Raw genomic sequence first — 26,768 nt, forward strand, 5'->3', positions numbered from 1 at the left:
CTTGTGATGGAGGGAGCCATATGTACCTGTGTGTGGGGGCTGTGTGTGGATAACAACAGTATTTTCACTTTTTGTTGTTTGCTTGCATTTTGTTTTCTTTCTCATTTTTCCCCTTTTTGATTTGATTTTTCTTGTACAGAATGATAATTGTATATGTAGAATTGCATATATTTAACCTATATTGGATTACTTGCCATCTAGGGGAGGGAATGAAGGAGAAGGGAGAAAACATTTGGAATGCAAGGTTTTGCAAGGGTGAATGTTGAAAATTATCTATGCATATATTTTGAAAATAAAAAGCTATTTAAAAAAGTATTTGGTCATAGACTCTATGTCATCTGCTGGCCTTTGCACATTGTGATTTTCACAAAATTCTAAAAGACTTCTATTTAATTTTTTATGTCAACCCCACAATGTATCAAAACCTCACTGAGCAAAGTTGAAGTGTGTAAGGAATAATTGTACTTTAGTGGCCCATACTCAGGTTAACTCCTCTTCTATTTTCTCTTTAACTGGTGATCAAGACTTCTGAGCTCCTCCTTGCTCCCCGTATCTTAACTCATGAGACTTCTCCACAGAGACATATTTTATCTTTAGACAGTAGGTCAAAACAAACTGAAGGTTTCTGTCCCAAATAATAAACTACATCTCAGCTCTACTGAAATTTTTGGTGGAAAGAGTATTATTCAAATTCTACCTTTTCAACAAAAAAAGTCTATCTCCATAGAAGTAGCCAACTGATGTCACGAAATGAAATGAGCCAAGAAGCTTGCTCTATGATCCTTCAAATTGTCAGTGACCACAGCATCCACTCAGTTTCTACTTTTTTGCCACTACAAAAAGAGCATGAGAGCCGACAGCAGACCTCTTGGAGAAAGTCAAGATGGCAAATGCCATCTTCTAGGATGAAATTGAATCTTTGTGGAGATGATAGAGATGCAAATGCCAGGAGGAAACCAATTATACTTAAGACTAATAGTCATCTGCAACAATCTGACCAGTTTAGCTACAAAACAATTTATCCTGTGCTGCTTTATATCAAGAAATGAAACTAGGTAGAAATATTGCATCATTTGTAGTCTCTTCTCTCCCCAATTCCTTCATTAGGTAGATTTGAAAGCAATTTTTCAGTGTGCCTTTAGACAAGAGGCATCAAACTCAATTAGAAGCAGGCCCATACAAAAGGAACTCTGGGAATTCATTTAGAAAAATACATTATCTTCTATTGTATTCTTCATTTATTTTCTTTAATATTTCCCAAATACATTTTAATCTATTTTGAGCCACCCTACTCTCCACTCAAGAGTATTTTAGCCAGCCAGCCCCATGTTAAACACTTCTATTTTAGACTAGGAAAATTGTGGGTCAGAGAGATGAGAGTGATGACTGGTAACTATGTACCTAGAAATTCAATATAGGCCTGGGATAGAACTCCCCAGTTGAAGGTTCTTAATCTGAAAAAAAAATCTTAGGGGCAAGCCTGTGTTTACCACTACCTACTCCAGTCCTGTATTTCATCATAGGCACCTATTATGGATAAAATGATATAAAAAAGATATATTTAAAGAGCAAAATCTTCTTCTTCTCCTCCTCCTTTTCTACCTCATTCTCCTCTTCCTCTTCCTTCTCCTTCTCCTTTTCTTTTTTTTCTTTTTCTCTTTTTAGGAAGCCAGAAGGGGTTAGAAAATATGCCCTATCCTGCTGTGCTGGTCAGTAAAGACCTAGTGGTTTTAAATTTGCTATTAAAACCCTGGCCTGAGTGTCTTGAAAGAAGCAAACAGCTGTCCTCCAGTCCAGAGAGTTGTGTGTTGTGGGTCTGGTTGGGGGAAAATCATATGACTCATTCATATAAACTAACTCAAATATTTTCTTTCTTTCATAATTCAGCCACAAGCATTAATTAAAGCATCAAAGAATATGTATTTGGACACATAAACTCATTATTGCCAGCCAAGTCAAAAGGGACAAACTATGGACATTTGGAGACTTTTTAAAAAACTAACCTTATTGAGATAGGAATATTTTTCTTCAGCAGCACTGGACTTTTTAAAAAACAGATAAAGATTAAAAGAGCTTAATTAATATAGGTTGACTGAGTGAAAGACAAAAATCTTTCTCTTAGGAATCATCTTGTAGTAAAATAGTTTTTAAAATAAACTTTAAAGGAGTCAGTATAGTTGGCCTTTATCTTATGTACCACATAGATAGAAACTAAAAAGACCTATTTTCACTTCTAGATCTTAAATAATTTGTTCAGAGTATATTCACTGGCTCCTTATTAAGGTTGATTCTGCCATTTTGTCAGAGTTCCATGACTTCTAACTTCTAGCCTATAAAATGTCTGTACAAAATAATCTAAGAAAATAGGAAAGGGCTAGTTTTCCTTCATAGCTAATATTGTGACGGAACATCATATCCAATCCTTTGGAATAAAGTGTGTGTGTGTGCGTGTGTGTGTGTGTGTGTGTGTGTATTGTGTATATATACACTCATTGCTGACATTGTAATGTAACATCAATTATTATCTAATCATTTGGTATAGTGTGTATGTAGATATATACTTATTGCTGACGTATAATGGACCATCAACTACTGTCCAGCCCTTTAGGGTCTGTGTATATACACATGTATGTAAATATATACACACATGTACACACACATTTATGAATGCTCATGTATTGTGTTATCCTGAGGTGCACATGCATATATACATGTATGCACATGCATGTGTATGATTAAAATAAAGATCTCAGATACTTTACAATACAGTACATGGCATGAGACAGTCCTAAAGATACACACAAAACAAGAGAACATAGGGTAAACCATTCAAATAATCTGACCCCCAGAGATGTATTATTTTGTCATAATAGAAGCAGATGCTCTTTTCTGACAACAGTAAATTACACAATATAAAAAACTTTATTGGGTCTGTTTAGAAATACTGTTTCAGAAGCCTGGGTTTTGCTTTCATGGACAGTCTGAGAGGGGAAAGGATGTTGGTGACTTTATCAACGTTATTAGCAATAGCTTCTATCTTCCTTTCATGGATCAATTGTCCTACCTTCCTGATTGTGGTAACACCTTAGATGAAATAAAACCTCTTGGTCTAGACTACCCACTGTTCATTTGTGATCATCAATAATAGGCCCCTGAATCAGTCCAATGAATATATGCTCTTCAAGCACCCTAGTTACTGGTTCTATTAAATTCACAACTTACCTTTCAATAACTCATCACTTATATGTTCCCAGGAGAATGATTCTCTAAATTGTTTAATGGTATTACAAATTACAAATTACAAAATTCAGATAATTTCTGCCTTTCCATAAGAGAGAGTGTGACACTGGATAGCCTGTCTGCCGGCCTTTGTTGTGGAAGGGACTATTGTCAGGAAAAAGAATCTGCATCAGGTGAGATTTCCATGTGGCAACATAGCTCCTGAGATAAGATTACCTGAGTGGACCATTGGATCTGGAATCAATAAGACTTGGATTCAAATCTTAACTTGGACATCTAGTAACTATGTGATTTTGGGCAAGTCACTTAGCCTCAGTTTCATTATGTATAAAATGGGGATAATAGTGAAATCTGTCTTATAGAGGTGTTGTAAGGATCAAATGAAATAATCTGTTCAATGTGTCATATGAATACGAATTTTTTTATAATTAGCATTCTATATTCTAGTCCCTAGAATCTGTATTTAACATGATTAATTTTCAAGGAGGAAGGAAGAAGAGGAGAAAGAGAGAGACAGACAGAAAGAGTAATGTGGTGGACAGGTCATGAGATCTGTAATCAGAAAAACCTGAAGTTAAACCTTGTCTCAGAAGCTTTCTAGCTGTGTAGTTCTGAGTAAATTCTTTAAGCTCTCTGTGCCTCATTTTCTTCATGTGTAAAAAGATTGGACTCTAAGGTCCATTCTAAATTTTTTATTCCATGTTCTTGCCACAGACATCCAACCAGACCTTCACTTTGCCTTCCTTTCATAAAGTTTCCATTCTTCAAAATTACTTTCCTTCCTTCCCCTCAATCAAAACTCTCTCATCCTTAGTAAAAACTCTGTCTGCCTTAAGGCAGAGAAAGCATTAGAACCCAGCACCTCTAATTGAGGGAGGGAACTCTGAGTGGACAGGAAGTGGAACCTGGCAAGGCTATTCCTACTGAAGTGGTAATTAACCAGGGGCTATTTTAGAGTTAGAGCTATGTATACAGTTAATATTCTTAGGCTGATGTGTGACTCTATCCAGCTATAGAATAAACACTGTACCAGTACATGTGTCAATTGGAAAGGATTTTCAAGAGTTCATATACACAGGAAAAATCACTCAGGTAATCTGACCTCAGGAGATATACTGCTTTGCCACACAGAAGTCTCACCTGATGCAGATTTTTTTTTCCTGACAACAGTCCCATTCACAACAAAGTCATAGCAGGTGGGGGATGTATATATCCATACTTGAATGTGAAATCTCTGTGACTATCTATGGTAGCTTGAGAGAACATGAAAGGGTGTGTGTGTGTCTCTGTGTGTGTGTGTGTGTGTGTGTGTGTGTGTGTCTAAGAGTTTGGACACAGATCTTGTCCACCTGGGGCTTCAGAGCCAAGTAACACAGAATTAGTGTAGGCAGACCCCAGGAAGAGAAAAGGACCAGAAATGAGATGTAAGATCTCTAGTTCAGCTCTTTCTGTGAGTCTCTGGAGGGGATAAAGTCATAGCTTCCCTGTGATTAGGAGCCTCAGAAAGAATTATTGTCAATTCATCCTGAGAAAACTGAGTTTGGAACCAGTCTAACTGTGAAGAAATGAATTTGGAAGTCATATGACTAAAACGAGATTAGAAACAAAGAATGTCTAAGATTGTCACAAAAAATAAAATTGGGAGTTCAAGCCTGGCTGGAAATCAAAGGAGATGATGAAAGGATGCAGTAGTTGGTTCAGTGGTATGTTATTGTTTGTCCTTTGCCAAGAGGACCAATGACCTCAGGAAGGTGATGCCATAACTTTTCAAGCAGATTGGATTTAAGTGAAGAAGGGCTGCAGAAACCACCAGCCTCAGTTTTTCTTCTGGAGCCATCTGGATCCAGTGGCAAGATACAGATCAGGATGACTAGAGATGGCCCTAGATGCAGTGGGAGTCTTAAGCCTTCTTAAGTTAAGGTCTTTAACAAGCCTCAATTTATCTGATTCAGTAATTAAGGCTAGGTAAGAAATGAGGCAAAGAATGGACTCTTTTACCTAGTCCAAAAAAATTCATTCTGAGAGGGGAAGGCCGCAAGGTTTCTGTGTGCCAGAGCTAGCTTAAACTGTCTAGTGAGTCAACTATTAAATTTTCAGTATGAGCTATTAGCCCTTGAAAATCAGCAAATATTACAAATCAGAACTTGACTTAACTGCTTTATTGTCTAGAATTAAGAAAGTGTTATGGAAAATGTTTATTATTACCACCTCATACCTCTCAAATTGGCTAAGATGACAGGAAAAGATAACGATAAATGTTGGAGGAGATGTGGGAAAACTGAGACACTAAAACATTGTTGGTGGAGTTATGAAGTGATCCGATCATTCTGGAAAGCAATCTGGAACTATGCCCAAAAGGCTATAAAACTGTACATACCCTTTGTCCCAACAGTACCATTAGAGGGTCTGTATCCCAAAGAAATCATAAAGGAGGGAAAAGGACCCGCATGTACAAAAATGTTTGTAGCAGCTCTTTTTGTGGTTACAAAGAATTAGAAAATAAGTAGTTGCCCACCAATTGGGGAATGGCTGAACAAGTTGTGGTACATGCAGGTAATGGAATATTATTGTTCTATAAAAATGATGAACAAGTTGATTTTAGAAAAGCCTGGAAAGATTTACACGAATTGATGTTGAGCAAAACAAGCAGAATTAGGAATATATTGTACACAATAACAGCAAGAATATACAATAATCAACTATGAAATGCCTAGGTCTTCTCAATGGTCGGTGATCCAAAGCAATCCAAATAGACTTTGGACAGAAAATTCCATCTGCATCCAGAAAAAGAACTACGGAGACTGAACATAAATCAACACATGCTATGTTCACTTTTTTCTGGTTTTTTATCTCTCTCCTATGATTTTTCCCTTTTGCTCTGATTTTTCTCTCCATCATGATTTATAAAGCAATGTGTGTCAAAAAATAATTTTTAAAAAAAGAAAAATGTTCATTATTTAGATTAAACTTTAAATTGCGTTTATGTGTATTTTCCCCTATTGGGATGATTGTTAAAATATTTACCAGCACCCAGTCATTTTTTCAGTTGTGTCTGATTCTTTGTAACCCCAGGAGACTTCTTGGCAAAAATGCTAGAATGATTTCTCATTTCTTTCTCCAATTTATTTTTACAAACAAAGCAAAAAAAAAAAAAAAAAAAAAAAGACTTACCAGAGCCACACAATCAGTAAGTATCTGAGGCCAGATTTGAACTCAGAAGGTAATTCTTTCTGACTCCAAACTGGGCACTCTATCCACTATGCCATCTAGCTGCTTTATACCTCTGTTGGCAAATGGTAATTATTTTATTTGATGGCAGGATTGATCCCTGGAGGTTCTGAGCACTATCTACACCCTCTGCCACTGTACTGTAATATCCTCCTTACCTTTTCATACTATGTCATCTGATGTTAAAGGGAAAACAATCTGGGAAATTTTGAAAACTATTTAACTCTCCCTAAGGGGTTTTCATTTTTCAAAAATGATTTAACATATTTTATTTTTCCCCAATTACATGTTAAAACAATTTTAAAACATTTTTTTTTATTTTTTAAATTTTAAGTTCCAAATTCTATCTCTCTCTCTCTTTCTCTTCCCAGAGATGGTAACAATCAGATATGCGTTATACATATTTCATTGTTTTTAAACAATATTCCTGATAATGCAAATGAAGCACTGATCACATTTCAGACAGTTTTCTAAATCCTAGACATAAAGAATTTTGGAGTTAGAAAAGACTTTAGCAGTCATTCAGTATAAATAGGCACTGTATGGAGAGACTCAAGGTGAAGGGAGAAGGAAAGATGGAGTGGCACTCAGGCACCTTTGCCTGAGAGGGTCATTTCTCTAAACTATTCCCATCCTTCACAGCTTTTAGGTTCCTCTTTCTCTACTTCTGACTCCTGAGATTCTAGAAAAGCTACATATTTTAGGTTGTGACTTTTTCCACAGATTGTCCCAGAGCAGAAACAGTAGGAGCTTTGATGGGGGGAGAAAAGAGGCAGAAGCTGCAAGGGGGATACTTGGATGTAGAATTCATTTGTAAATGGAGTATGGAGAGGTCCTGGCTGCCTGGAGATCAGATGTACAGCAATGGATGCAGATCCAAGATCCTCCTCTGATACATTCTGTCTTTGTCACCGAGAAAAGTCCTTAACCTCTCTGTGTCCCAGTCAAACCTTTACAACTTGAAGTTTATGTGATGCTTTGCAATATGCTGAGAGGCACGAGGTATGCAAAAGTATTCATCATTTTATAGCCAGGATCAGAGAAGTTAATTGGCTTGTCCACTGTCAGACAACTAGTGAATGATGAAGGCAAACCTGGAAACCCAGAACTGAGACTCCAAAGGAGGGGCTCTTCCCAATTTATCATATCAACTTCTTTATTTTATTATGACTTCCAATATATCCACACACAATCCATATTGGCACAGGAGAAGGGCAGTCCTAATTGAAGAGAGAAAACTACTCACCCTCTATGATGACTGCTGAAGAAAGAGTAAATATCTGCCATGCTTGGGAGAATGATTTGGTGATGTCACCAGCTGTTCTGTCCCCAGGACCCTAGAGCAAGCACTCGGAGATCTCAAAGCCCATATAAGGAACTAGATTATGCAGAAATATGCATGAATCTAGAGTAGGTTATAGGCACAAACAACTTGTATACACACACACACACACACACACACATGCAATATGCAGCTTCTATATATATTACATATATACACAAGCTACATGTGCCTATAATCTAGTATAGATTTATATATACAAACATACACATCTGTGTTAATAAGTACTTCTATCCATGTAGTTATGTATATATATATGCATTTACACACATGTCTATATTTTTATATAGTCATTCAGTGAGAAAAGTATCTCAGAAGTTAAAATGCACTAAAACTTTTGGACAAATATATTTGTGTAAACACACATGTGTGCATATGTGTATGAATACATACAAGCACATGTACACGTTTACATAGTCATTGTGCAGAGGGCAGAGTTTTCTTCCTTTAGACTACACACACACACACACATATGACATATCTAAATTAGTATAATATATAGTGATATAAAATATATAATACACACAAGGATATACCCCAGGACTAAAACCACACTAGCACGTTTGGACAAATATTTGTGTGTATACAAATATGTGTGAGCACACATGTGTGTATGTATAAATACACAAAGCACATGTATCATTTTGTTTGCATACATATGTACATATATAGTCACTATGCAGAGGAAAGAGTTTTCTCTTTTTAGACCACACACATACACAGATACAATATATCTAAGTTAGTATAATATACAGTAATACAAAGTATATTATACACACATAGGATAATTCCCAAAAGTAAAACTACAATAACAAACACTTTGGGGCAAATATATATGTATATATTTATATACACACATTAACATGGATCTCCCACTGTTGGTACAAATCAGCTGCTTTGTTACTTACAATCTTAGAGATTTGCCTGGGACACCAAGAAATTAAGTAACTTGTCCAGTTTCATGCAACTAGAACATGTCAGAAAGAAGACTTGAACATTTATCTCCCTGATTTGAATCCAGGGCTTGAACCCATAGGCTTAAGTGTGTGTTTATGTGTTCTTTAAGCAGAAGAGCCATAAGGGTATCACAGGGCCCGAGGGAACATTAATAAAAATACCACTATAACATTTAAAGCCACTTAGCAAATACACACATAAATATATATATATATGAATATATACATATATATTATATATATATAACACATATACTTGGATTATAAGCTCTTTTTATTTTAAACAAGGAAATATTAATTGCAATAAAAGCGGTTTATTTCCAAATTTTCTCTTTTATGTCTGTCTCCATCTTTCCTTCTACTTTGCCAGTATTTCTTTACTTTGGAGGGCATCCACTTCTATCAGAGTTCAATGAGAAAATGTAAAACAGTTTATGCTTTTTGAATTTTATTTCCTTTCTACACTTGTTAAAACCCACCAGTGAAAGAAAAGTTTTCCAGAGCATGATAGATCCGCTTCCAGCTCTGTAACTGGTTCAATTTAGGGTCTTCATATAATGATCTGCCACCAGATGTTGGTTATAACTTGAGGTTTCCATAAAAATGTGCCTTAGATTAACTGAATGTGCAGCGGTTCACTGTAACCAGCTATGGGCTATGTGCTTCTCCTAAATTGCTCCGCCCAGCTTGGTTTGATGGGTTTGATGCAATTAATAGAGCTTTCCTATCAGGGCAAATAAAACAACCAATTAGGGCTATGCCTTCAGGTGTGGTCTCTGTTGAATGAAGGTTCTGTGCTCCTTTCCCAGCTCAGGAAGATTTTCTACAAGGGTGGATGGGGGTGGGGAGGTGGCCCTGTAAGGCCTTAGAAAGCTATTATCTTATTTAAGCCTACACTTGTCTGTGGAGCTGAGGTCAGCCACAAAACCTTTGGAAAGAATGAGTTGTCTGGGATAGAAGGAAGTTTCTTTAGTGAGGGGAGAGAGAGCAGAAAAGGGGTGTTCAGGGTACCAACTTTGCTTGTGAATTGGGTGAAGTCCTGAGACCAGAAGCTAGCAAAAGATTAAATACAGTGCAAACCTCAGGACTCAGCCACTCACTCTCCCTTCAATTTTTTCTAATTTTACACACAAAAAAATAAAATAAAATAAAAACAAGTTCTTTCTTTCACTATGCCTGCTAAAACTGCTTCCACAAAATGCCTGTGCCTAATTCTACTTGGATTCTTTTCTCTCTGGGTTGTTTGTGCTATCAAAGGCCCCAGGGAGTAGACCTTCTTTGTGTGTTTGTAAAGTGAGGTGTACAATCATAAAGTTGCTGGAAATCACAGACAGTCCTAAGATTCCCAATGAAAATAACAGTTACAAATCCATAGCTCTTCTGAACTAGGGCTAAGCCAAGCAGCCCATGTGGAATATTTTTATGGGGCAATACTGAAAACACAAACTAAATCAAGTCTCCATTAGTGGCGCAGACAACAGCCTTGCTGGCCCAGTGCATCTGCCACTTGCCTTGCAAGCTCGGAAGCAGCCTTAATGAGCTGCTTCTTTGTGGTTGGTATAAAGGAGAGCACATCCTTTCCAGCCAGTGGGCTTCCCAACAATTTCATGACAATGATGGTTGAATTTAGACTTCATGCCGCCTTCGATACTTTTCCCTGCCAATCTCCTGGAGATGTGGTAGTTCTTTGGGCACGATGGTTTTCATCTTGTGACATCTCTCTGGCTGCACCACAGCACAGAAAAGGGAGCCCACCATTTAAAAGACACAGGAATGTGTGAGACTGAGAGGCATAGTGAGCCAAATCTCTAATTTTAATATAAAATCAAAGCAACTTCAGGTCAAATAATATTAGGTACCTCTGTTTTACAAAATTATCTGATTTTCTGCCTTATTTTGGTTGGAGAAAGCATTTTTCTAAGGAAATAAAGATAGCTTTCATTTTTTAGTTTGTTTTTTTTTTTTTTAGAAAACTATTTTGTTGGTACCATCTTTTTCTCAATAATATATCCTCATAATTATTTTCTTATACTTTTTTTTTGGCTGAGGCAATTGGGGTTAAATGACTTGCCCAGGGTCACATAGCAAGAAAGTATTAAGTTTCTGAAGTCACATTTGAACTCAGGTCCTCCTGACTTCAGGGCTGGTGCTCTGTCCAAAAAGATAGAGCCACCTAGCTGCCCCTCTCATAATTATTTTCTTTGCCAATCAAACTCTTTCTTGTAACAAAGAAGTGGAGTTAATTAAATAAACAAGTCAATATGTTGATCATATTAGATAACATGCCTCATTCTGTACCTATAATCCACTATCTTTCAGGTAAGAAGAATACTTTGAAGTTGAGATTGTCAATTACATTGGTCTGAGTTGGGATATTTTTAGCATTTCTTTCTTTTAGATTATTGCTATTCTAATGGATTTCATTCTTCTAATCTGATTAGTTGATTGATTGGTTATGATAATTCATGTTGCATTAATTCATACAAAATTTCCCGTTTCTCAGAATTCTTTATATCCTTTAGTTCTAATGGTATAATGATATTTCATTATGTTAATAAATAGTTCAATTAAATTCAATTGATTTTTGATTAAGTGACTTATGCCAGGTATTGTGTTAAATATTGGTGTTATAAAAGACAAAAATGAAAATAGACTCTATTTTCAAGTACTTTATGGTATTAAGTACTTATAGTATTATTTTAAAAACAGCTGCCTTTTATTTCTCTCTTCTACTCAATGACCAGTTCCATACAACAGATTTCAAAAGAAAGAGGAAAAAAAGCAATTCAGCAAAACCTTGGACAGTCATTATTCTATACTCCAGTTCCTCACCTTTGCAATAAAAAGAGGAATTTTTTTTTTAATTCTCTATGGGAATCAAGCTGAGTAACCATAATTACACAGCATTTAGCTTGATGTTTGTATTAATTTCATTTAAATTGTTGTAATTATGTATATTGTTTTCTTGACCCTACTTTCTTCACTCTGCATCAGTTCATACAAGTCTTCCCAGAATTCTCTGAACTCTTCATATTGTTGTTTAGTATAGGTCAGTAATATTCCATTATACCCATATACTAAAAGTTGCTTAGCTATTCGTCAGTCAAAATGGCACCTACTTTGTTTCCAGGAATTCTTTACTCAACAAGCACTTTGATTTCAGATTTTTTCCCATAAAAAGTAGAAATATAAATATGTTTATATGTATGGGATCTTTGGGAACAGTTTTTAAAAGCTCACTTGAAATCCAAATGCTATAAATTCAGACCAACTTAGGTGGCTTGAGCTACTTGAGTGCTGTAGAAACTGGAGAAGACTGCCCAGTTCTCCTTAAATAGAGGATGATTGCAATGAAGTCCAAAAGCAATCCTAAACAATTCAGTTGTAAATTCCCTACTAAATGTATTTTAAGGAGCTACAGTTACAATTTCAGGGTCCTGTTATGAAACATGTTCCTTATTCCTACTGCTCTCTGAAGATTAGGTGCCAACATCAACTGAGAATTCTAAAAATAGGCCCTGGCAACAACAAAAACACTTGGATTTTTAAGGGTCTTAGATCAGGTCCACTAGAGAGATGATATGACCAGGGAAATTAGTTGGATCGGGATTAATGACCCAGGAAGATGAGAAGATCCATACCATACCAGAGGGAATCAGGCCACACAAAGTTTTGTTATCTTATTCTAAATATTCCTAGGCTTGGCTGAAAAAGAAAATTTTTTGTTTCGTGCTTTCATTTTGGGACTCTTGCGGAAACAGGATGCAAATGCCACAAAATCCCACTTGGCAATCCATTTTCAAATCTCATTACAGAGTTGCTTCCAAGTCTACATCTGCATGACGGCAGAGTTGCAATATAATTTTTTAAAAACAATGGTTACTATTATGAGAGAGGCTTGTCTCTCAAGAACATTGTTCATTGTATAGTCTATATTTTGTTACTAATAATAAGCAAATAAAAAACTGACTGCAGATGTTGATTTATAAGAAAACACAGAAAACAATATAGACTGAAAATAGCATGGGACGTGTATGAGAACACATTAAAAAGTTTCCTATATATCTCCTTCAGAATGGTTTCTTAATTGTTGCCATGTCTTCACTTGACAATCTTTGGAGATGATTGAAGTCATTGCTGTAAAGAACAAGGTCTAAGCATCCCTGATCTGTACCTGTCTTTTGCAAACACCATGAAATTTCAAGTTAATATACTGGATTGTGTCCTGTGATGTCTTACTTCATCTGTAAAAATCAATTGGAGAAGTAAATGGCAAACCACTCAAGAATCTTTGCCAAGAAAACTCCAAATGAAGTCATACATTCTGAAACAACAACAACAACAACACTAATAAGATCGGTGTAAGTACATCCAATGTTGGGGTTCAGTCATGTGACAAATTTACAATGCCTTTCTTCTTGTCAAAAGGTACATTTATTTAGGAGAAGAGGTTACAGACAAAATGAAGAGTCAAATAGGCATCAAAAGTGGGAAATATGAAATAGATTTGTGAGAGCATATAGTTAGCAAGGAAAGGGGTTTTAGCAATTACCATTGGAAAAAAAAAGTTCCTCAGTGGAACTTCCAATTACTCAGGAGAAAGGGAATATGCCATGAGGTCAGAGTATGTCACTAACTGGCAGGTAAATGGAATTTAGCACCCTAAAAGAGTTAGCTGTAATAATGAAAAAGACCCTTTTAGGGAGAATGCCTTGGCAGGGCAATCCAAAAGGGTCTCAGCGAAGATAACATAGGCTATAGGCAGATTTACAGGGGTAATTTAATCTCAGGGGTTTGACATAACTTGGCTTTTTGATTGGATATAGTCAGGAGAGATTACCCAAGACCTCCACAGGAGGTGAGACTATAGGATTGAGCTAATCCCCATTAGTGCCCTTCCCTGCTTGCCTCTGGGCCATTAGAGATGGAAAGTCAGAGATGGAGAACTGCAATTAGGAAAATTTGTTGAGAACCAAAACCAGATAATTTTCTGTTTACATGTTTGCTTTTTCTCCATCCTCATTAAACTTATTGAAAATGGATTTCTGTCTTTGCTGTCCTACACAGTACCTTGCACTTAGTAGTTGATTAATAAATGACTGCTAGATATATTTAACCCATCTCAGGTTAAGTGCTGTTTTGGGGAGGGAGGAGATTATATGAGGAAGGGAGAAAAATTTGGAGCACATTTTATGAAAATGAATGTTGATATTTAACATGTATGGGACTACCTGCCATCTAGGGAAGGAGGTAAAGGGAAGGAGGGGAAAAGTTGAAACAGAAGTTTTTGCAAGGGTCAGTGTTGAAAAATTGCCCATGCATATGTTTTGTATACAAAAAGCTATAATAAAAAATGTAAAAAAAATTAATGTTGAAAACTATCTTAATGTATTTGGAAAAACAAAATACTATTTTAAAATGGCTGCTAGACTGGGTATGTTTAAAAGTGGATCTTTGTATCCCCAACACCTAGGGCATTATCTGGTATGCAACAGTAATACTTGTTAATTTATTAAAGAATAGGCATATCAGTCTCAAGATTGATAACTACATGGAGCTTCAAATGGTGAAAAATGTTAAGATTCAATGACAAAAACTCAACCTCTCACACTTCCATTGGCCCATTTCTAAGAGTGATATTTTAAATTGTCGTTTGTCCTTCATTCTTGAAGAGGACTAATGATGTCAGGAAGGTGATATCTTGACTAACAAGTGAATTGGATTTAAGTGAGGCAGAGCTATGAAGTCATCAGCTTCACTCTCATAGCAGCAGTTAGAGGACTAGGGGGAAATTAGGAGAAAATTGGATCTCTAAGTTTTTCCATAAGAAGCAATGGGCATATTGGATATTCTGAGAGATCTAACGGCTCAGATCCTACCACTGAAATATACTCACATTGATATTATGAACAAATTAGGAGAATAAAGGACAGTCTGATAGTCTATCTCTCAGATCTGTGAAGAAGGAAGGAATTTGTGACCAAAGAAAAACTGGAATACATTATGGAATGCAAAATGTATAAATTTGATTATATTAGGTTTAAAAATTTTTGTATAAACAAAACCAATGCAGACAAGATTAGAAGGGAAGCAATAAACTGGGAGGAAAATTTTACATCCAAGGATTCTGATAAAGGCCTCACTTCTAAAACCTATAGAGAATTGACTCAAATTTGTAAAAATTCAAGCCATTCTCTAATTGATAAATGGTCAAAGAATTTGAACAGATAATTTTCAGAAGAAGAAATTAAAATCATTTATAATCATATGAAAAAATACTCTTTGATCAGAAAAGTACAAATTAAGACAACTCTGAGGTGCCCCTGTCATCTCTTAGATTGACAGGAAAAGATAATGATGAATGTTGGAGGGGATGTGGGAAAACTGGGACACTAATACATTGTTGGTGGAGTTATGAACTGATCCAACCATTCTGGAGAGCAAAATGGAACTATCAAATGTGCATACCTTTTGATCCATCAGTCTCTCTACAGGGCCTGTATCCCAAAGAGATCATAAAAAAGAAAAAAAGAACTTATGTGTAGTGGCAAGAAACTGGAAACTGAGTAGATGCCCATCAGCTGAAGAATGGCTGAATAAGTTATGTTATATGAATGTTATGGAATATTATTATTCTATAAGAAATGATCAGCAGGATGATTTCAGAAAAGCTTGGAGAGACTTACATGAACTGGTGCTCAGTGAATTGAGTAGAACCAAGAGAACATTGTACACAGTAACAGCAATATTATATGATGATCATTTCTGATGGACATGGCTCTTTTCAACAGTGAGGTGATTAAAACCAGTTCCAATGATCTTGGGATGAAAAAAGCCATCTGCACCCAGAGAGAGGTTTGTGGGAACTGAGTGTGGATCACAGCATAATATTTGGCCTTTTTATTGTTGTTTGCTTGCATTTTGTTTTCTTTCTCATGTTTTTTCCTTTTCTATCTGAATTTTCTTATGTACCATGATAATTGTGGAAATATGTATAGAAGAATTGCATATGTTTAACATATTGAATTACTTGACATCTAAGGGAGAGGGTGGAGGGAAGAAAAGGAAAAAAAATTAGAACACAAAGTTTTGAAAAGGTGAATGTTGAAAATTATATATGCATATATTTTGAAAATACAAAGCTTTAATTTAAAATTTTTTTTAAAATAAATAGAAGACAACTTGGAACACATTAAAATTATCTATAAATAAGCTAAAAAAAGAGAGAGAGAGAGAAGCATACTCACGTTGGGACCTCAAAAAATCACTTAGTTTTTTAGTGCCCCTAGGCAAGTGTCTGAAGTGGTAAGTTACAGAAAAGTTACAAAAAATAAGAATTATTATAATAATATTTAGTAATAATAACATATTATTCATGTCTTAATAACAAATAACATATAAAACCACATTTATATAATGTTTCAAGACTTACAATGTATTTTATACAAATTATTTCATTTGATCCTCACAACAACCCTAGATGGTAGGTGCTATTGTTACCCCCATTTACAAGGGAGAAAACTGAGGAGAAAAAACAACAATTAGGTGAATTGCCCAGAGTCACAGAGCTTATACCTATCTGAGGATAGATTTGAAATCAAGTTTTCATGACTCTTAGTCTAGTGTTCTATATACTGGGACAACTTTGCAACCAACTGGTAGAGGGATCAGGGTAGGTAGAAGAAGTTTCCTCACCGAGAATTCCCCAAATCAGGAAAATCCCAAACCTAGCTTTTAAAAAAATTCTCCCCACCTAGTATATATGGAATGGTTTTATACTATACTTTTTTATGCAAAGTTTTAAATTTTAACAATTACTTTTCCCATTTCCCTTAATTGAGTAATGTTCTCCTAACCCTGCCAAGAATGAGGCAAACAAAATCAAAGGTTCATAAATAAAATTATATAGATTTGGAGCAGGAAGGGGCTTTAGAAGCTGTCAAGCTGTATTTTACAGATAAGGAAATTGAGGCACATGACATTGCACTAAGAAAGTGGTGGTGGGATCATCTTCTGTCTCTGTGTTGCTCATTCATTTCACTCATATCTTATTATTTGTGACCTATTTGGTCACAATTTGGTTTTCTTGGCAAAGACACTGCAGTTGTTTTTCATTTCCTTCTCCAGCTCACTTTACTGATGAGGAAACTAAGACTAAACTAAGAGCTTAAATGCATTGACCAAGGTCACACAGGTAGAAAGTGTATGAAGTCAGATTTGAACTCAGGAAGATGATTCTTCCAGATTCCAAGAGTAGCATTCAATCTACTGTGGATCTCAGTTACCTTACTTATAAAATGGAAAGATTGGATCAGTTGACTTTTATGTCCCTTTTAACACTTAAGTTCTAAAATTTTATGATTCAAAACTAGGTCGGTGACTAATTCTGCCGGCCTTGGGTCAAAGACTAAGATGAGACAAAGAAGTAAGCCTGGGAGCCATGTCTAGGAGCTCTGTATATTATTCCCATGCTGGTTCAACCAGTGGTTCTCAAAACATGGTACAACCACTGACAGTCTTTGAGGATCTTTTATTGCATCCATGATGTGTTTCTGGCATAAATTATTCAAACTTGATCTAGATCCCCACTGACACCACATCAAAAGCACCACCATTTTTTTTCTTTAATTCTATTAAGATTTTGAGAAGCAAGGGAAATGGATAGGAAAGTGTTCTGTATCCAGGTCCATCTGGCCCATGGACCCAAAAAACTAAAAAATCAGGCTTTTAAAACAAGTTTTGCCTCCAGTACAGTTTAGTTGGTTTTTTGGTGCTGTGTGTGTTTTTTTTTAAATTACAGTAGGAGGCAGCTGTTCTGTAAATGAAACTATCCATTTCATCATGTCACCTTTGACTTTGGGGCAGCTGTGTTTTATTCTACACTCCAGATGACAGCCAGACAGACACAGAACCCTTTTCACCATCCAGTTTTGACTATTTGGAAGGTAAAACAGCCTAGAGGCAGTAGCTAGGTGACTCGGGATATAATTCTTTGTCTAAGGTCAGGAGGATACCTGAGTGAGTTCAAATGTGATTTCAAATACTAACTGTTTGACCCTTGGAAAACCATTTAACTTTATTTGCCTTAATTTCCTCATCTATAAAATGAACAAGGGAAGGAAATTGCAAACTACTTTAATATTTTTGCCAAGAAAACCCCAGTTATGTCAGACACAACTGAAAAGCAACAATGGCCCAGAGATATAAGCCTAATGAGGAGCAAGAAGAATTATTGGGTCTTAGATGAAGCTTAGATGAAGCCATAGAATGGCATTGAATTGCTTAAGAACTGGCTGACCTATTACACCAGGTTGCTTGATAAATTCACCAAAGGAATGACTGTTCTATGTTAGGAGTAAAGTAAGATATAGACTATCATTTTAGAGCTTAGATAGGCTCAAGGACATTCATTAACAACTTTCTTAAGTAGTCCATAGTCATGTGGGAGATTTGGCCAGTCACACTTCTATATTGCTTTAATATGAAGATTAACCTTTGAATTCCAGCATAGCTCCAATGGTCTATAGAAAGCATTTAATATATGTTTTTTGGAGAGATACCAGTTGAGGTTAAAAGGAACCACACAGCAGTTGTGCTCATGGTATTCTGCCCTTAGTATTTGTCATGTTAGCTCTACTCAGAGCCAGAATTCAGTAAATATCAGAAGAAGGGTATCTGCTTGATGATAATATGCACCTTGGAAATTTTTCCTAGAAGTCTACTATCTGATCCCCAAAGAGCAGGCGTCTTAAGGAGCAGGTGTCTTTCATGTCACATCATACACAAATGATATTTTGCTGTCCTGTGCTATCTATTTGTAGTTTGCAATTGACATTCTATCATACAAGAACAAGTGATTAACTTCCATATTAGCTTCTGGAAATTATAAAGCATAGACTAGATTCTTCCTGTCATTTGCCTATGATTCTTACCTATGTCTCATTTGATGATTGCTCAAAGAATGCAAATGAATTTTAATTTGCAATATATTATGTAGTCATTTTAATTATAACCAACTCTATGTAACCCCATTTGAGTGGTGGGGTTTGACAAAGATACTAGAGTGACTTGCCATTTCCTTCTCCAAATGATTTTATAATTGAGGGAAATTGAGGCAAATGGGTTAAGTTCCTTGCCCATGGCCACACAGTTAGTAAGTGTCTGAGTCCAGATTTGAACTCAGAAAAAATTAATCTTCCTGTCTTAAGGAGAGGTACTCTACCCACAATGCTACATGCCATGCTATATAACAGGGATTCTAAGTATGTTGTGTCAAAGACTCATCTAAGTCTTGTGAAGCTTGTGGATCTTCTCTTCAACTAATGTTTTTAAATTAATAAACTAAAATCCTTGGATTACAAAGAAAACCAGTTATATTGAAAATCATTTTAAAAGTTTACTGATTCCTAAAATCTTCCTAAACAAATCCCTTTAATTCAATATAGATCATAGATCTCAAGCTAAAAGAAATTTCAGAGGCCATTTATCTTCTCCCCTCATTTTACAAGTGGAGAAATTGAGACGCCGAGAGATTAAATGACTTGACAAAACATGCATAGATAGACATGGTAGGTCATCAGGCTCTCTGAGATGCCATTTCCACTGTATCATGCTGCCTCCTTTTGTCCACTAAGTCTGAACTCACTTCTATTTTTATGGATAATTGGACATTGGTTACATTGAATATTCTTTTTGAGGCAAAAATCTAAAAGCTTTCTTTCACTTCTGAGTTTGGGCAGAGAAAATATTCTAGGTCAAATTTCCTTTTTTGTGTGTGCAATGGAACACTGACATTCTGATGAAGTGTATGAATTCCTTCTTGAAAGAATGTGATTAAAAGGAAGCACATAGGATTAAAAAAGAAACATAGTGAAATAAAATTATCAAAATATTTTAAAATCACCTGAAGAGCCCTAGTTCTAGAGACAGAGGATCCGAGCTGGGATTAGTGCCAAAGTTGCTTCATCATGAAGGTAAAATGAGTTTTTTTAAAAACTTATGCCTGGATTAAGAATAAGGACTTCACACCAAGTCACAAAGACCACCGTGTGACCTTGGACAAGGGACAATCTCTCATGAAGGCGTGGGACCAGATGGCTTGTAGGTCCTCTGAGCCCTGATATTTTATGTTAATAACCACCCATGGAACTGTTTTGAATTTTGTATTAGCACCCTTTAGGAGGGGTAGCTAATATGTCTACATACGATGGACTTATTGACAAAGAATCATATGTCTGAGAGCTGGTTCTGCTTGGAGTTATTCTATTCACAGAGATACACACACCCCATACCCATTGGGCTCACATTAAAGGGAGAAAATACGCAATAGGGGTTTACCTCAGTGGGGTGAGGCCTGATATTTTCCAGATGGTGACACCACAAGTTAGTTCAATGGAAATATCTTTAGAAGGAGATGTTCGAATATTAAGTAAGCAATGAATATACATTCAAGTAAGATCTGCAACATCTCTTTACATCTGGGCTGGGAGTATTTCTAGCCCCTAGCTACAGATGGGGTGGGTGGTCTCCTCTGTCAGTGGGAGGCCTCGGGAGATTTCCCACTAGGAAGAAGATTCTGGCAAAGCTGGTTCTAGAACTGGAACATACTGGCCACAAATAAGCCCAGGGCTTCTCGTGGTGAGAAGAGGAAGGGGGTGGGAAGAGAGAAGGGGGGGGTGGGGAACAAATCCCTCGTGGGGAGACCAACAAAGGAGAAATTTTTCTTGGATGCAAAAGTTGTTTCTTCTGCATTTCAAATATAAGATTTATCAGGCATTTCTTTTCTTTACCTATTTTTTATGTATCCAGGAAAAGACCATCACACACTACCACCCTAAATTCGCGCTTACTTTGGTAAGCATCCCAAGTTATACAGGAACTAAGGGAAGACTGATCAGACAATTATCTAATTCAGATAGTCAGCCAAGGCCTCAAAGACAAATCTATGAAACTTTGTAAAACACAGGAGAAAATCACAAGGGAAACACAATCAAGGACAGAATAAATCAAGGAGGTAAAAACAGTCTTGGTAGATTAGGTTTATCTTATATGTAATTTTTTTCTTCCTTGACCACTCTATTTAGACCTTAAAGAGATTTCAGAGGCCCTATATTTTTTAAATGAGGAAACTCAGGTTTGGAGAGATTAAATGACCTGATGTACATGGAATATCTTAGTACCAGAGACAGTTAGGTGGTATAGTGGATAAAATTCTGAATAGGGAGTCAGGAAAGCTTAAATTCAAGTTCAGCCTTAGATATTTGCTCATTATGGGACCCTGGGCAGCATTTTACCATATAGGTAACCTTGAAGAATTGGGTTGCTATCAAATTTTAGTTACTTATTAATCCACTCACAAGGACATCAAATGCTTCTTGGGCATTCACTTACTTCATTAAAATATTGTCTTTGAGAATTAAGCAAATGAAATTGCTTTTAAGAGAGTTTAATTTGTAGGAGTGTTTGGGAAATGACTGTAATAGAAAAAAAAAGTAGTAGTTAATTTTTTGCAAAGGAAGAAAAGCAGAATTTTTTCCTAAATATCCATGTGGATTTTTAAATTATGAAATAATATTTTTTGTAATTATGAGAAAATTAAAATTGTGAAAATGAATTTAAAATTAAAAGAAAATTTTCCCCAGATTCTGAATTATCATGGATGTATAGAACAATTGAATTATAATTTGGGAAGGTAAACCTCTAATTTTCTCTATACCAGGATTCATCTTTCTATAAAGAATTTTAAAAGTTTTAGCTCTTTAGATGAAATAGTTTTTCTGAACCCTGTCACATCCACAAAGCAACTATATACATATATAAAAGAAATTATAATTTCTTATAAATGAAATTTTGCTAAAAATTTTTCATAAAGAATTTCTAAGATGATTGCGGTTTGATGAGTTATAGAGTTTGCATCTTGCTTCTGTGTTCAGAATTGTTTGTACCTGGAAAACACTGCAGTCAGATCTTCTGAATTGGTGAGATACCATGCAGCTGCTGTGATGAGCATTCTCTCCAAATATTCTATCAGTCATGCACAATCTCCCTTCTCTTAGGAAGAAGGCAGAATAATGAATATTCTTTAGGTAACTTAAAAGCAATAGCATCTCTTTAATACAATTACATGAAGTAATGTTTCCCTTTAATTTTTCTGTAAGTCTGCAGACTGACATGTCTGGGGAACCCTTTGCTGGCATTGGATGCAGGATTCTGTTGTATTGTCCATACATGGTTCTAGATCATAGTACCAGGACTAGGAGAAGCACCAGTCTACCAGAAGATGCAATATCAGGGGCACAAGGATCCTGCTCACATTTTCAGCACAAAAGAGTGCTTTTGAATATTGACCACACTTCTTTTTAGATCACGTCACCTTGGAAGAACTGAAAACGTAGAAATCTCTGGAACTAGATTACAACAAAAGGACCAAGTGAATATTCAATTCTAAATTTTTTCGCCATATTTCTCTCTCAGGATGTGGATGGCATTTTCCCTCAGTTTATTATAATTGCCTTGAATCATCACATTGTTGAGAAGAGCCAAGCTCTTCACAGTTGATCCTCACATAATTTTGTTGCTGTGCACATTGTTCTCTTGGTTCTGTTCACTTTACTCAGCATCAGTTCATATAAGTCTTTCCTGGCTTTTTTAAAATCAACTTGCTCACCATTTCTTATAAAATAATAATATTCTACTACATTCATATACTATAACTTATCAGCTATTCCTCAGCTGATGGGAATTCACTCAGTTTCCAGCTTCTTGCCACTATAGAAAGGGCTGCCACAAATATTTTTTGCACATGTGGGTCCTTTTACCTTCTTTTATGATCTCTTCAGAATACAGACCCAGTAGTGACATTGCTGAATCAAAAGTTATGCATAGTTTGATAATCCTTTGGGCATAGTTCCAAATTGCTTTCCAAAATAGTTAGATCATTTATTTAACAACTCTACCATCAATGCATTAGTGACCCAGTTTTCCCACATACCCTCCAAATTTATCATTATCTTTCCTTGTCATCTTAGCCAATCTGAGAAATAAAAAGTGGTACATCAGAGTTGTTTTAATTTGTATTTCTCTAATCAATAGTTATTTAGAGCATATTTCATATAACTAGAAATGGCTTTAACTTCGTCATCTGAAAATTATCTGTTCACATCCTTTAACCATTTCTCAATTGCAGAGTGACTTTCATTCTTATAAATTTTATTCAGTTCTCTATATATTTTAGAAATAAAGCCTTCATTAGAAACACTGAGTGTAAAAATTGTTTCCCAGCTTTCTGCTTCCTTTCTAATCTTTATTGTATTGGTTTGTTTGTGTAAAACATTTTTAATTAAATGTAATGAAAATTAAATTTTGACTTTATAATGTTCTCTAATTTTTCTTTGGTCATAAATTCCTCCCTTCTTCACAGATGTAACAAGTATTCTATCCCTTATTCTTCTCACTTGCTTATAGGATCACCCTTTAAGTTTAAAACACGGAGCCATTTTGACTTTATCTTGGTATAGGGTGTTAGATGGGTCCAGATCATTTTTAGGAATATATATGTGTGTGTGTCTTTGGACATGTATATATGTTATATATAAATATACATATGTATGTATGTGTGTGTCTGTGTCTTTAAAGTAACTGCTAAGAATCATATTTTTATGAAGAGTCAGAAAACAACAACAGTTATTTTAAAATATCCTCCCCCATTCCATTGTTGGAAAGTCATGTCTGTCTGGCTGAGTAACCTATTATAGAGTTGCTAACTGGAAAAAGGAATCAGTAGTACCCCCAAATATGAAAATAGTATCAGCTCTAAAATGAGAAGACCTAAGTTCAAATCCTCTCTCTGAGGTCTCTTCTATATCTAGAGTTATGATCCCCATAATTTCTTCTTAGATGAAAGGAATCATTTCATAGCATTTGTAATTTTAATATAAATATTTATGGTCCATGATAAAATATTTGGCACACAGCTATTTTTCAATAATTATATATGTGTGTGTGTGTGTTTGTGTGTGTGTGTAATTACACAGCTACCATGTATACTGCATTGTGCTAGATTTTGGGAAAGATACAAAAACAAATAAGACTTGGTCTCTGCCCTAAAAGAGCTCACAGTTATAATGGAAGGATAATTTTAAAAACTCAGACTATATAGGTAAAGGTTTAAAATTACAATATGGGCTTCCTTTAAATCTCCACATAGATCTGAGACCTCTCTCTATTTCCCTGATGTGATATATTATTTTGAATCAATATTTATTCAGATCTACAGTTCTAAGTCTGTACTTCTGTGTCTGACCATTCCACAGGATTGTGAAATCAGGGCAAAAGACATCTAATTAAAGCTAATTACAAAACACTAATTTAAATTATCAAGGTTCAGAGAAGAACTGAAAAAATGTTTCTATTTCCCTTCTTTGCCAGTGATTGTAGGTGTGAGTTATACTTTAAGATTTAGACAATATGATTAGGGACTTTGCTGAACTGATTTTTTTTCTCTCTTTTTTTCTTGTAAAGCAGGAGTGAGAATGGGTCATATAAGGCCTGCAAAATCATTTGGTCTGACCTCGCCAAGGCAAATGAAGGCAATGAAGAGCTGAAAGCTCGGATAATGACCTCCCACTGCTTAAATTCTACAAGTTGATTTTATTGTATGATCCACAAATGATGTTATAAAATATCCAAAAGGCCCTTGGAAGAAAAATTGTATTTTGTATTGTGTGTGTGTGTGTGTGTGTGTGTATGTGTGTGTATAGACTATATTGTAAGGGACCGCTCTCTCTTATAAAGGAAGGGGGAAAAGATTCAGAAATAAAGATGATATGTAAAAGATTTCAATAAATTTTAAAAAACAAAATGTCAAGTAATTTAGCCAAATATTAATAATTCTCCAATTAATTCCTCTGTGTTCTCAGCATTCTCTACCTCAGGCATTTGGGGAACATGGATTCCATCCATAAATACATCCCTCTACAGAAGTGACTTTTCCCTTCATTTTCTTAATCTAGTTCAAATGTCTTCTGTGCATGGAAAGTAGCACTAGGACAATAGCTTTAAAACTCAAAGGGACCACAGAAGTCATCTAGTCCACCTCCTTCATTTATTAGATCAATAATCAAGTTATTTATTAAGTACTTACTCTGTTCCAGGCACTGTGCACTGAGGATACAAAAAAATAGACCCTTCCCTCAAGAAGCTTACACTCTAATGGGAAAGACAGCATACAAATATATGCAAAGCAAAATATTTGCATGATAAATAGGAGAAATTAACAAAGGGATGCTCATTGGAATTAAGAAAACTTGGGGAAGCTTTCTTGTAGTGAGGTTTTAACTGGTATATAAAAGAAGCCAGGGAGTTCAGTAATTGGAATGGAGGATGCATGGGGAAAAACCAGAGCTTTGAGTGCCATCGCATTTTGTATTTGTTCTTGGAGACAATAGTGAATGATTAGACTTTATTGAGTAAAGAAGGAACAAGATTGGACCAGAACATTAGGAAAATCATTTTAGTGACTGAATGAAGCGTGGATTGCAGTGGGGAGAGAATAAGGCAGGCAGATCCACTAGCAGGCTAGTGCAATTATCCAGGTGTGAAGTGATAGTACATGCACTAGATGAGGCAAATGACTCCAAGAAAGCCACCAAGTTAGGTATCAAATCCAGTCCCTGTGATCCCAAAATCTAAAACAATCGTGCTCCCTCTTGTTTTAAGGTGGGTTTTTTTAAAGTATTTTTCCAATTTCAGTGTTTTTGTGAATTGCTTTGGGAAAATTTAAACTTTTATAGAAAGAGAATTGAGAGACATTTAGTATTTGCCCCAAACCAACAATCAACAGGTATGTTCTAAGACCCCCTTATGGGTATAGTTTTTATGTTATGGGATCATAGAAAGGAAGTTTATTCTCAAAAAGTCTACAGTCTTACTAGTGACATCAGAATAGCACGCAATAACAGAAAAACAATAGGACTTACAATTAATAGCTAAATTGGATGCCACAGATCCTAAATCCTGCAGATTTTATTTTTTTTATCATTTTTATTATTTTAGGGCTAAAATAATCAAGGAGTTTTTCACTGGTTAGATGGGATTTGAATTTTGAAAGACTAGGATTTGGATGATTATCAGTGGATCGAATGTCAGTCAGAAAAACTCATCTACATGAGTTCAAATCTGGCCTCAGACTTTTATTAGCTGTGTGACTCTGGGCAAGTCTCTTAAGTCTTTTGCCTCAATTTCCACATTTGCAAAATGAGTTGGAGAAGGAAATGGCAAACCACTCCAGTATCTTTTCCAAGAAAACCCCAGATGAGGTCATAAATAGTGGAATATGACTGAGTAATAACAGTAACAAGAACAACAATAAAAGACACTGAAATTAAGTGTAAAGTTATGGTAGGAGGAGGGGAACCTGGTCAGGAAGGGCACTTTTCTCAGGAGTAAGCTCTGCTTGATGGAATTATCTACTTGGCTACCATGATACCGAGAACTAAGCCCCCATTAGTCAATCCTGTCATGCCCCCTTCTCCCCTTACCTCTTACATAAGGGAGATACACAAAGGCCTGAAGGAGGGAATGAGCATGAAGAAGTCATTGAGCACTAGAGAATACTAAAGGGACAGGCCCTGAATGGGGAGACTGAGCAAATCCACTACCTGAAGGAGGTGAAATGTTTTTCTGTATTACTTGATTTCCTCCATTTGTTCTTTCTCCCATTTCTTCTATTTACTTTCTCTCTGTGTGTATCTCTACATGTGCTTTACTTTCCCCACCCCTGAATTTTTGGTAATTTTGTGTTCCTCCAACACTTCTTCAGTTTGTAACAAGTCACCTGAGAATATCCTGATAAGTTTGTACCCCATAAATATGACAATACTTTCCTCTTTCTCCTTTCCATTTGGCCACCATGCCTTGTATGTAGTTTCTATTCTTTCCTGTACCTGCCCTGAAACCTCTTCAGCATATACCAGGCACCTGCCACTGTGAGCTCTTATTCTATA

General features: G+C 35.8%; 1 long non-coding RNA gene across 1 annotated transcript; it reads left to right on the forward strand.

Moving 5' to 3' along the window:
* The first annotated feature begins 20,462 nt into the window (after positions 1 to 20,462).
* LOC127550990 (uncharacterized) lies at positions 20,463 to 24,458 on the forward strand. Its single transcript, XR_007950995.1, has 2 exons — positions 20,463 to 20,779; positions 24,289 to 24,458. It is a non-coding gene; the product is annotated as an uncharacterized LOC127550990 (long non-coding RNA).
* The last annotated feature ends 2,310 nt before the right edge of the window (positions 24,459 to 26,768 follow it).

This window comes from Antechinus flavipes, chromosome 1, assembly GCF_016432865.1.
Source record: "Antechinus flavipes isolate AdamAnt ecotype Samford, QLD, Australia chromosome 1, AdamAnt_v2, whole genome shotgun sequence".
Classification (NCBI taxonomy): Eukaryota; Metazoa; Chordata; class Mammalia; order Dasyuromorphia; family Dasyuridae; genus Antechinus; species Antechinus flavipes.